Source organism: Aythya fuligula, chromosome 1, assembly GCF_009819795.1.
Source record: "Aythya fuligula isolate bAytFul2 chromosome 1, bAytFul2.pri, whole genome shotgun sequence".
In the NCBI taxonomy this organism is placed as follows: Eukaryota; Metazoa; Chordata; class Aves; order Anseriformes; family Anatidae; genus Aythya; species Aythya fuligula.
In genome coordinates this window covers 34401400-34413243 of record NC_045559.1, presented here as the reverse complement: position 1 = coordinate 34413243, position 11844 = coordinate 34401400, and positions in this window count along the sequence as shown.

Below are 11844 nucleotides of genomic sequence, written 5' to 3'. Positions count from 1 at the left end.
GATAATTTTCTCTGAAGCCCAGAGACTGACATCAATATTAATTTTAATAATGCATTATATATGATTTAATAAGTACAATAAAGAGCTCGTTTTGATGGCATAAATAAATTTATATGAGAACAGATGAGAATGATAATTGCTACTTTATACTATTAACAGTTAAATGTGATTTGGATTTTTAAGCAGTGGCCAGAGCAAACAGATCTCATGCTATTCATTCCAAATGTACTGTTTTCTTAACTATCTTAACTGTCTATAAAAAGGAAGATAATCAAACATATGAAGTATAGAGAGTTAAAATTTTAATTTTAACTTAATTAACATTTTAATTTTAAAATGTTAAAATTATAAAATGAGAATTTTATAAGAAAAGAAACTTATTTTGATGTTTAATGCTATTTACTAACATTAGAGATAATTAATGAGAATAGATTAAAAAAAAAATTAAAGTGAGTTAAGTTAGGTTGAAGATACAGTGGATGATGTTGTCACAGAAATGCTCCAATTATGCTTCCTTAAGACTGTTTACAAAGGAAAGAAAAACAGAAAAGTAGAAAGAAGTTCTGGAGTGGGAAAAAAAAAAAAAAGTAAGCCAGCACATATAGGCTTTATTTGATGAAGGTATCTTAGAGTCTTTCTGTTCAGCTTGGCTGAGATTCTTTGACAGTGATATCCCTAAATTTACATTTCTACTTGTGAGTTAGGTGTCTCCATTCCCAACAGTGTTGGAGGAGATTGAATTCATGAGGTCAGTGCATCCTTGGGAACTTTTCAGCTGTCACCTACCAGGTATCATGGTTGGTAGAATGTCTGTGACAGCAGGATTTGCCTGCTCTTTTATTATTTTGTTTGGTTACTAGTTTGGCTACTTTTTCATCATGCCAATTTGACCTGCTTCCCATTTCATACTCATTTATCAGGTTTCCTGGATAGTAATTGACATTTTGCATGGACTAGCTCTCATTTTCTATTTTAACATTTGTTGAGTTTAAGGACTAATTTATGAAAGGAGATCTAAATATTTATTACCTTCAGACACTTTGAGAGTCAGCTTCCATATAAAAGTATTACTGGTTTGCAATATTTATAATAGCCCTGGTCCCTCGTGCATCTTTTCTACCTAGCAATTAGACATATTTTTATCATGAAAACACATACATTTTTAATGTTTCATATACACTTACACTAAAAAAATGAGCCAAATATAGCAATTTTTTGAGTTTATCTGTTTGGTGTAACTTCAGTATTTTCACTGGCTTCTGTCTTGGATGTTTGCAGTATGAACAGCATTATCATAAAAAATCAATAGAAATTGCTGTTGAACTTAGAGATCCATGAAACAATACTACTGTGCAGTACTGAGAACTATTTTAATGGTCTTTGGAAAAAAATTGAGTGTTCTCTTTTCTGTTGACAAATAAGGCACAAAAAATATTTTTAATGTTAATTATTTTTAATGTAAGAATGGCCTGTTTATGGTAAGTTTTGTTGCCAAGATATGAAGCCAACGTTCTTTTTCTGCTTAAATTGGTTTCCACTGGCCACATGAACTATATGAAAGAAGAGGTCAAAAAGCTATTTATTAAACATAGTTTCAGCCACAAAAAAAAGAAATGTTTATAATTTTGGAAAAATGACAGGAAATTTATCAGGGTTACATTTTTGAACAATGTAGAGTTTTTATATGAAAATTGCCAGAGAGACACAAGAACAGAGAACCACTAGGGACAGACAGCTGTGAGGTAGCTGTTTTTGCCAGTTTTGGCAACATAAGTGTGATGAAGATAGAGACAGCTGTAAGGCTGAGTTCTGGTTCAGGAAAGGGTGAGATCAAGGGAGATGAATGTGCACCATGCCAGCACACAGATGACATCCAGGTAATCTATATGGCTGGAGAACAGCACGGATGGCAGAGGATGGCAAACAGTACCAGAGACTGGCGACAAGTACCAAAAATGATTCAACCCAGGGTTCATTAAAATTGACATTGCTGCAAAGAAGTTTTACAAAGAAAAGGTTCAAACTGCTTCATTATTTCTATGTCTGAGGTGTGATGATCATGTCCCTTATCTCCACCTGTTCTAGTAATTGTGTTTGCATGCAGATGTGCTCTTGAGAATCTCTTAGCTACATATATTGCACGACAACTGAGTGGCTGTTGTGATGGGCTGCAAAGGGTGCTGTCAGGACTAACATTGAATGGAAGGAAGAATTGTTAAATCTGTACTAGATGTATGAAGACAACCTCAGTAAAGCTTTACATTCACCATGTGTATATACTGAGCTTACTGTGCTGTGCTCATGCAGCAGCAAGGCACCTGTACCAGAAATGGACCACATCTGAAGAACAAGGGGCAGTGGAGTTTTGACTTTTGCATTCGGATAGGTAGACTAATTCAATAACACCAGAAGGGAGCTCTGCAGTTTCATTAGATACTAAAATTGGTCTGCAGCATTTGTGAATGAAGTATGACATATTATATCATACAATCATAGAATGGGTTGGGTTGGAAGGGATCTTAAAGATCATCTAGTTCCAATCCCCCTGCCAGGGACAGTGATGCCACACTTTAGATCAGTTTTCCCAGGGCCTCGTCCAACCTGGCCTTCAACACCTTCAGGGATGGAGCATCCACAACTTCTTTGGGCAACCTGTAAACTGTGGATCAACATTTTTCTTCTAATAGGGAGCTATCCTAATAGCTCCTATCAGATTAACAATAATAATAAAATAATAAACCCTATCCAATTCCAATAATCCAACTCCCCCAAAATTAAAATCTATACAACAGATTGTACATCCTACAAATAGGAAGTGTGTAGGATGTACAAATGTGAAGTGTATAAAGGTGGAGATAATAATTTAATTCTGGCTTACAGAAAAGGACACTTCCTTCTCACTCAACAGCAGCACTTTCAGCAGAAATCTTTTGTAACATGGGGCATCCTCATATAGCTTTATTTATTTTTCCATGATCCAAAAGGATGATAGCACAAGGTGTTATGTACTCAGTCAGCAGCTGCGTAATCTATATTTGCAGTGTTAAATTTCTGTATCTGTTTTGCTGCTCTCTTGCTGAACTTGCCTCATGCTGGGTACTATATTAAGGAAGAAGTTTATTTTCAGAAAGCTGACAGGCCCTCCATTTATCTGTTGGAAAAATTATAACTTTTTACCTACTTTTAATTCTAGAAATGTTATAACTTCACACCTCTTGAATCTTTCTGTTTAAAGAAACTCTGTTCATGTGACTTAAGGAAAGACAAAAAATTATGAATATACTCTATATTTTTTATCCTTTAGATTTTTGTCTTCTTTATGCCTTCATAGTAGTGTTAAATGTTGTACACAATTGAACATCAAACAATTATTTTTACACATCCAAATATCAGAAGATTTATCATCAGAGTTCGGGGTGACCTGTAACAATATCTCACAGAGAATTCAAAATTATTTCAAAAGGCAAATGAGGAAGAATTCCCTTTCTTGTTTGTTTGTTTGTTTCTTCTGGGAACCTGCATTTACAAAGGGCTTGGTAAACACAGATATGAATGGAAACTGACAATGAGTGTAATCTTCTGAGAAAGTCATTCATCATTCAAAACACAGTTGTTTCAGATTTTCACTATTATTCACTTGAGCTACTTGACACAAGATAGAGTCACACATTTCTGAGCTGTCTTACCTAAGTTTTCTCTAGTAAAAGGAATACAAGCCCAAGTACAAACCTGCATACAACACTCCAGGGCTTTTGTTTTGATCCCAGTGGTAGCATCCACACAGCAGAAGTATTTACTTCTGTTGTTACTGGTATAATCAGGCTTAACTGACTAGATCTATTACTCTGAAACTGTTCTCAAGATCAATTGTTTTTTTTGTTTGTTTGCTTGCTTTTAATTTTTACTATCAACAGTGTATTTTTGTAATGATAATATTAACCAAATCAACAACTTAGTTCTTAAGCTATTTTTTGTTCAGTTAAATATTTAATTATTTTTTGCTGGTGGTGGTGGTAGTGGTGTTTTTTTGTTGTTAAATAAGGGATACTCAGAGTTTTGAGTTCCAGTTTTATTCATTTAGCAAGATGCCCGTCCATTCTGGTCCTTACTAGACATACAAGTCACTAGATAAAGTTTCTGTGAAAAGTGATTATTTTAGGAAACCTGTACTATCTGGTAGATAAACATTATAATGAAGTAATTGTTGTTTTGGTTGGCTGGTTGGTTTGGGGTTTTGTTTTTTGTTCGGTTGTTGTTGCTGTTGTTGTTGTTGTTTTTCAGTCTATACATACATTTACAAGTTTGCTTTACTACCATATATTCATCCAAGATGATGTACTCACTGTCATCTTCACGTGTTTTTTGTTTTTGTTTTCTGAATAAAACAAACAGTTCCAGCTATTTAACATAAGCCAATGGCCAATACAGAAGCTGTGTTGGTTCATATCATTTGTGCTTTTGCAAGCGTACTGGCAATTTTTACTTACATAAAAAGAAAACAGACAGTAAGTGGCATTGATACTCCACACAATCTTGCCTTTAGAAAAGCTTATATCCATCAACCCAGTCCACTGCAGTGTCATCTTGGAATAATCCCTCAAAACTTTACTAGATTTGGGCTTCAGGTAAAATCCTCAAAACTGACCGTATTAGAAATCTGTCAATATTCATATAGTCCCTGCACTATTTTTATATTCACTTATTGAACTTCGTATAAAATTAGACATTTTTATGACTATGTCTACATTAACAGAATTCATGGTACCATAAAAGCTAATTTGAAAAACAAAATAGTTATTATTGGAGATCCACAATCTACATGTTTTTGTATGACTCTAGCTTGGACTAGCCTTAACCTGATCCTCTAGAAAAAATGGCTATTAAGGATGAACTCTTTGAGCTCAACTCTTAGTTTAGTTTAATACAAAGAAATACTATTCACATGTTCCATGGTGTGAACAGTAAGTGGAGAAAGTTGAAAGATCAACTTCAAAAGTGCAATTCCTGATCTTAAATCTTAAATCTTAGTGCTAGCCTATATGTGCCCTCTGGGAAAACAAACTTTTCAATCAACATGCATTGCTACTGTTTGCTTCCTGCCTAGGATGCTGCCCAATTAAATTGCTTTCACTAAAAAGGAATTTAAATATACCTGCACAATAGAAATGATCTTTAGGGGGATCTTTGAAAGAAATATAGATAGATGATAGATGAGAGAGAGAGAGAGAGAGAGAGAGAAAAAGAGAGAGAGAGGAAGATTCTTTCTATATATGAAAATGCTCATATAGCATGTTCATTTCAATTCAAAAGTCTATATAATTGTTGTGGTTTTACACAGACAGGCAGCACAACTCTACCAAAACTTCTCTCTCATTCATCCTCAAAGGGAAATGTGGAGAAAATACAATGGAAAGGGCTCAAGGGTTGAGATAAGGGCAAGGAGATCACTCAGCAATGATCATCACGGGCAAAACAGACTCAATGTATGTAGATTATTGTAGATGTATTACCTACTATTAACAAACTATTAACCTCCTGCCCTCCTTCTGCACTGACCTTGGGATTTGCAGGGCTGGTTCTCTCATGTTTTCTCACTCCTCTCTCCTAGCTGCTGTTGCGCAGGTGTTTTTTTGTTTGTTTGTTTTTTGTTTTTTTTGTTTGTTTGTTTGTTTGTTTGGTGGTTGCTTTTTAATTTTTTTTTTCTTTACATTTCTTGAATAACCTCTCACAGAGGTGCAAACAACATCATTTATTAGCTCAGCTCTGGCCAGCAGCAGGTCCCTTTGTAGCCAGTTGAAACTGGCCCTTATCTAATGTGGAACAGTTTCTGGATGCCACACATGCCACTACTCCAGCCCCCTGTTACCAAAATCTTGCCATGTAAACCTAATACAATAAGCAATGTGCAGGCTGAGCAGTCACATCTTTTATGTGAGGATCAGTGTCTCTCTTGTTTACCTGTATGTCTGCTTTTTTTTCAAATATTTATGCAAAATGGATTTTCATTTTGTAATCAGATATCTTACTTTCCATGTTAACCTGGAAACACGACCTTATATGCCTTATATTAGCCATCAGTAAAAAGCTCATATGCTTTTCTTAAAAGAATTCTTTTACAGTTGAAAAAAATAATTATTTAAGTACATTTGTTTTTAAAATATTTTGAATATCGTATCCTTGTATAAGAGAGCAGTAGATAGGAATATAATTGTTTTTTTCTTATGCTTTCATCTTTCTTTTATAACTGAACTATTTCCTTATTTGTCTCTTTCACAATCAAAATTTAGATTTCATGAAAATATGAAAACAAGCTTACATGCTATTTGTTCAGCTGTAGTCTCAGACAACAAACATCTCAATGAAATGTGATTGTATTGTATTGTATTGTATTGTATTGTGTTTGTTTGTTTGTTTGTTTTAAGTAGAGTGTTATGTCCCTGCCATCAGAAATTCTAAGGCACAGGTAAATTTTCCAAAGTGCAACTTTAAACCAGGAAAATAAAATTTTGGACCAAATTAAATAGTTTTTTTTTTTTTTAATTTATATAAGAGCTTTTTATTTAAGAGTACCTTGAAATAATATAAGACTCTGGGATTAAAGATGGAAAGTAGCTTTCTTGTACTAAATCTTATTTAGGTGTGAAAGTCTTTTGAAGTTTAATTGAAGACTGTGTTTTGTTTGTTTTTTTGTTTTCAAGTGATGGTAACATCATTAATTTTCTTTTAATGATAAGTACATTTCCATGTTCAAAGAAATTAATAAATGATAAACAAAGATATTTGTAGCTTCCATTGTATTAGTCATTCACAGTGCTAATAAGAAGTAATACCATACGTAATTTAATTAAACTAAATGTTCACAGAATCACAGAATTTCTAGGTTAGAAGAGACCTCAAGATCATCGAGTCCAACCTCTGAGCTAACGCTAGCAGTCCCCACTAAACCATATCCCTAAGCTCTACATCTAAACATCTTTTGAAGACTTCCAGGGACGGTGACTCCACCACTTCCCTGGGCAGCCTGTTCCAATGCCTCACAACCCTTTCAGTGAAGAAGTTCTTCCTAACATCTAACCTAAAACTCCCCTGGCTCAACTTAAGCCCATTCCCCCTCGTCCTGTCACCAGGCACATGGGAGAACAGACCAACCCCCACCTCGCTACAGCCTCCCTTGAGGTACCTATAGAGAGCGATAAGGTCGCCCCTGAGCCTCCTCTTCTCCGGGCTGAACAAGCCCAGCTCCCTCAGCCGCTCCTCATAGGACTTGTTCTCCAGGCCCCTCACCAGCTTCAACGCCCTTCTCTGCTCAAGCACCTCGATGTCCTTCTTGTAGTGAGGGGCCCAAAACTGAACACAGTACTCGAAGTGCGGCCTCACCAGAGCTGAGTACAGGGGGACGATCACCTCCCTAGCCCTGCTGGTCACACTGTTCCTGATACAAGCCAGGATGCCGTTGGCCTTCTTGGCCACCTGAGCACACTGATGGCTCATATTCAGCCGACTATCCACCATCACTCCCAGGTCCTTCTCTGCCTGGCAGCTCTCTAACCATTCCTCTCCCAGCCTGTAGCTCTGCTTGGGGTTATTGCGCCCCAGGTGCAGGACCCGGCACTTGGCCTTGTTAAACTTCATGCAGTTGACCTCAGCCCATCGGTGCAGCCTATCCAGATCCTCCTGCAGAGCTTTCCTACCCTCAAGCAGATCGACACATGCGCATAGCTTGGTGTCATCTGCAAACTTACTGAGGGTGCACTCAATGCCCTCATCCAGATCATTGATGAAGATATTAAAGAGGACCGGCCCCAGCACCGAGCCCTGGGGGACGCCACTAGTGACTGGCCTCCAACTGGACTTGGCTCCATTCACCACGACTCTTTGGGCCCAGCTATCCAGCCAGTTTCTAACCCAACGAAGCGTGCGCCAGTCCAAGCCTAGGGCAGCCAGTTTCTTGAGGAGAATGCTGTGGGAGACAGTGTCAAAAGTCTTGCTGAAGTCAAGGTAGACCACATCCACAGCCTTTCCCTCATCCACCCAGCGCGTCACTTTGTCATAGAAGGAGATCAGGTTCGTCAAGCAGGACCTGCCTTTCATAAACCCATGCTGTTGTCTTAATTTATCTAGCTATTGCAATTTAATCACCATTAAATGGGGATCATCATTTAATTAAAGTTGAGACTAATAAGTGGTTTGGTTTCAGTTGTTGTTTGTATGAAAGATGTTGTTTTTCATGGAAAAAGCACAAGATCTTTTATGAGATAAAGAAAGCACTTACAACATTGCCTTAGGAACAATTCCTTCCAATTAAACCATTCTCAAAACTATGAAAACACATTATTATGTTAAACAGAAGGTTAGAATTCTTCCCTGCACTCCACCCCCATCATACACAAAGGGACAGAAACAGGGAGAAAGAGAAACAGCAATGTTTGGCATTGAATTTATTCTCGGGAATCTTCCCACTCCATCACAACTTTTAACATATCTTAGTGCTCACTAGGTAACACTGCAGGTGCTGGGGAAAAGGTTTGTGGGCTGCAGAAGTTTTCATAAAGGCTATCAGAGAGAGAGAAAGCTGGCACACAGTTTTGCCTTAGTTTAGTGCTGGAAAACTCCAGATAAATTCCAGGTTCCAAAACAGAGATATCATGAATCCCAACGTTTTTTTTTTCTGAGCAAAATATGTGCTTTACTGGAGCTTATGAACTAGATGAGTCCTTACAGAGTTTCATAATTGTTTTCTCTTTTCTTTCTCCATCTCCTTTTCCTTTTTCTAATCTGAAGGTACCCAATGGTAGAATGAGATTTTGAAAACCCACCCATCTATGTGTTGATTTCTTTGTAAACTTTGCATCATTAAGAGACCCTGAATTTTATTTTCTTAGAAGTTACTTAGAATAGATGATTGGAGGATGGGGAGAAAAAAAGACAGGACTAAGATGAAAATGCATAGTCTACACCAGCTGTTCCTTGTGATTACCAAATATGATTTTTTTTAAGGTTTTAAGGATACAATCACTGTGAGAGAAAACAAGCATAAAATTCTCTGTCTGAAGAAAACTGCAAAGCAGTCTCATGGTGATTATTTTGTAAAGTCACATTAAGTACAGATTTGCATTAAAAATGTAAAAATGAATTCAAGTTAGAAAGCAGAGTACTGTGGATTATAAAAGAGAAACAATTGAAGGTAAGGGAATATTCAGAACTTTCATATAACATTTTATAGGCATCCTCAAAGGTAAAATACCATCCTGTATCTGAAAGCAGATGAAGATTTGATAGGTCTGTATAACTGACACTCTTTTTTTAAATATATATCAGATGGAATAATATCGAAGCACAAGAAAAGGAATGTTTTGTATCATTCACAGAAGAAATTGATACCTAACTCTTGATAATTCCAACAGCTTGTTGTGCAATCCACTCTAGCCTTTGCCTGTCTAATTTTGTGTTTTGATTATGGTTTGTTTGCTTTTCTTACTATTCAGTTACTTACAAGTTTTATTAAAATTATAAGAATTAGAAATTAGGTATATTCTGGAGATAAAATTAAGATACCTGTTGGCTATCTTGTTGGTGAATTGCTAGCTGTTCAAGACCTGGATTTCTTCATTTTGTATGATTGGCATCTGGGACATATTATCAGACCTAGAATGTTACGCAAACAACTGTAATACCTTCTATCAATTGTTTGACCAAAATTAAAGGTATAATCAGAAAGATATGGGCTTCTCTGCAACATCCATGCAATTTAAGGATTTTGTGAACTCTGTGTTTCCTACTCAGCTGCTTATGAGGTATGACTAGAGGGAATGGCCTCAAGCTGCACCAGGGGAGGTTTAGGTTGGAAATTAGGAGATGTTTCTTCTCAGGAAGAGTAGTCAGGCATTGGAACGGGTTGCCCAGAGAACAGATGTCACCTTCCCTTGAGGGTGTTTAAGGAAATGTTGGATCTGGTGCTTAGGGACATGGTTCAGTGGTAGTAGACACTGGTAGTAGAGTGATGGTTGGACCAGATAATTTTGGAAGTCTTTTCCAACCCTAATGATTCAATAATTCTATGATTTTCAATATCACTGTTTTTCATAACTGCAGTTTTTGGGGAGCCTTTCTATTTCTGTACAAGATATGAGGGTACAGTGTCATCACCTGAGAAGTTACTCAGAGTATCACAGACACTTCTAACTTATCACAAGGGTTCTGACTTTCCTTCTTTATTCAACTTAGTTCGTAGAATCATAGAATACCCTGAATTGGAAGGGGCCCATAAGGATCATCAAGTACAACACCTGGGTCCCCGAAGGTTCACCCAAAAAATCAAACCATGTACCTTTAGTGAAGTGTCCAAATGCTTCTTGAACTCCAGCAGGCTTGGTGCTGTCATACTTAATACGCATACAACCATAAGCAGAGTGTATAAGAGGGCATAATGACAGGATTCCCCCTCTCTTTTTATTTCAAAGTATAACTTTACATGATTCAGCATGTCAGGAAGATTTTCTGTTTCATTAGAACTGGTTGATAAAGGGTTTTTTTTTTCCCTAAGTTTCCCCTTGACCTGAAAAATAAGCCATTGGAAAACTTTTATTATTTTCTACTTAAAAGAAAGAGACAAATTTGTATATCAACATGAAGCGTTTCAGTCAAGATAAAGTAACAAAAATAATTTCAAAACAAAATGATTTCTCTTCAGAAGGTGTCAAAACACTTCAGTAACAGTTTTCAAAATTCACTCAGTTTTTCTACTGCCACTATTTTTCTGTTGAAACATAAATTGCAGATAGGTTTGGATCATCTACAACTCCAGTTTGGGAATTTTATTTTCTGTTTAAAATAGTATTTGGGAGAGGTTTTTATTTATCCAAACTGGATTTTAACTACTTTCATGCAAGGCGAATTTTATGATTCAGTGTGTTTTCTTCCCCTAAAAACAAAACAAAACAAAAACTTTTTTAACTCTTCCCCTGTGTTGCAGGAGCATTCCAAATCTTCTGAAATATGAAGAGGTTGTTATACAATATGGTTACTGAGGATAGCATACGTTCAGGGAATTATGGTATTACAGAATATTTTACCAGAGAGTTTTATAGCAAAGGAACATTGAAATTTGACTGTATAAATATTTGTATATATGCTTACCTAGCACATCGGTAGCCCGAGTAAAGCCAGCTTCTCAGTATATTAAGAAAAGCCTAACTGAACACCCAAACACATCATACATCTCATCAAATAAATGTGTGTAAAGATTTTTCTACAGCAGCACTTTAGTAGTCCCACACCAGAGGATTTTATTTTTATTTTTCTTTATTGTAGTGGTGAAATTACAATGAAATTAAGAGCTTTCCATGCTTGTGTGTTCTAATAGAATTCATAATATGTTTAATAGTGGAGTATGAAAGCCCATAATCCATTAAATTTAACCTGTAAAATCTCCTCCTTTAAAAAAAAAAAAAAAAAAAAAAGAGAGAGAGAGGACAGAACATTAAGGTTAAGAGGAAAATAAAATGAAAAATAGAATACTAGAATACGGTCAATCAGAGACAAAAAAAAAAAAAAAAAAAAAAAAAAAAAAAAAAGCTATAAACAGGGGCAAGGAATATAGTAAAATAGATTGGCAAGTACCTGTAAAACTGCTGCCTACGCAGTACATGGCAAATTACAAGTCATGGTCTATAGACAAAGCATTTGAAACAGCTGAGTTATCAAAAGGACTTAGTCCAAGGCTTGAAAAAGCCATTTTGTCATTGTATGACAGGAAAAAAAAGAAATGTTTGCAGAGAACTGCAAATGAAAATCATCAAAATACACAAACATCAAGTCTGCGTTGGGATAGAAACTACTCAGGAG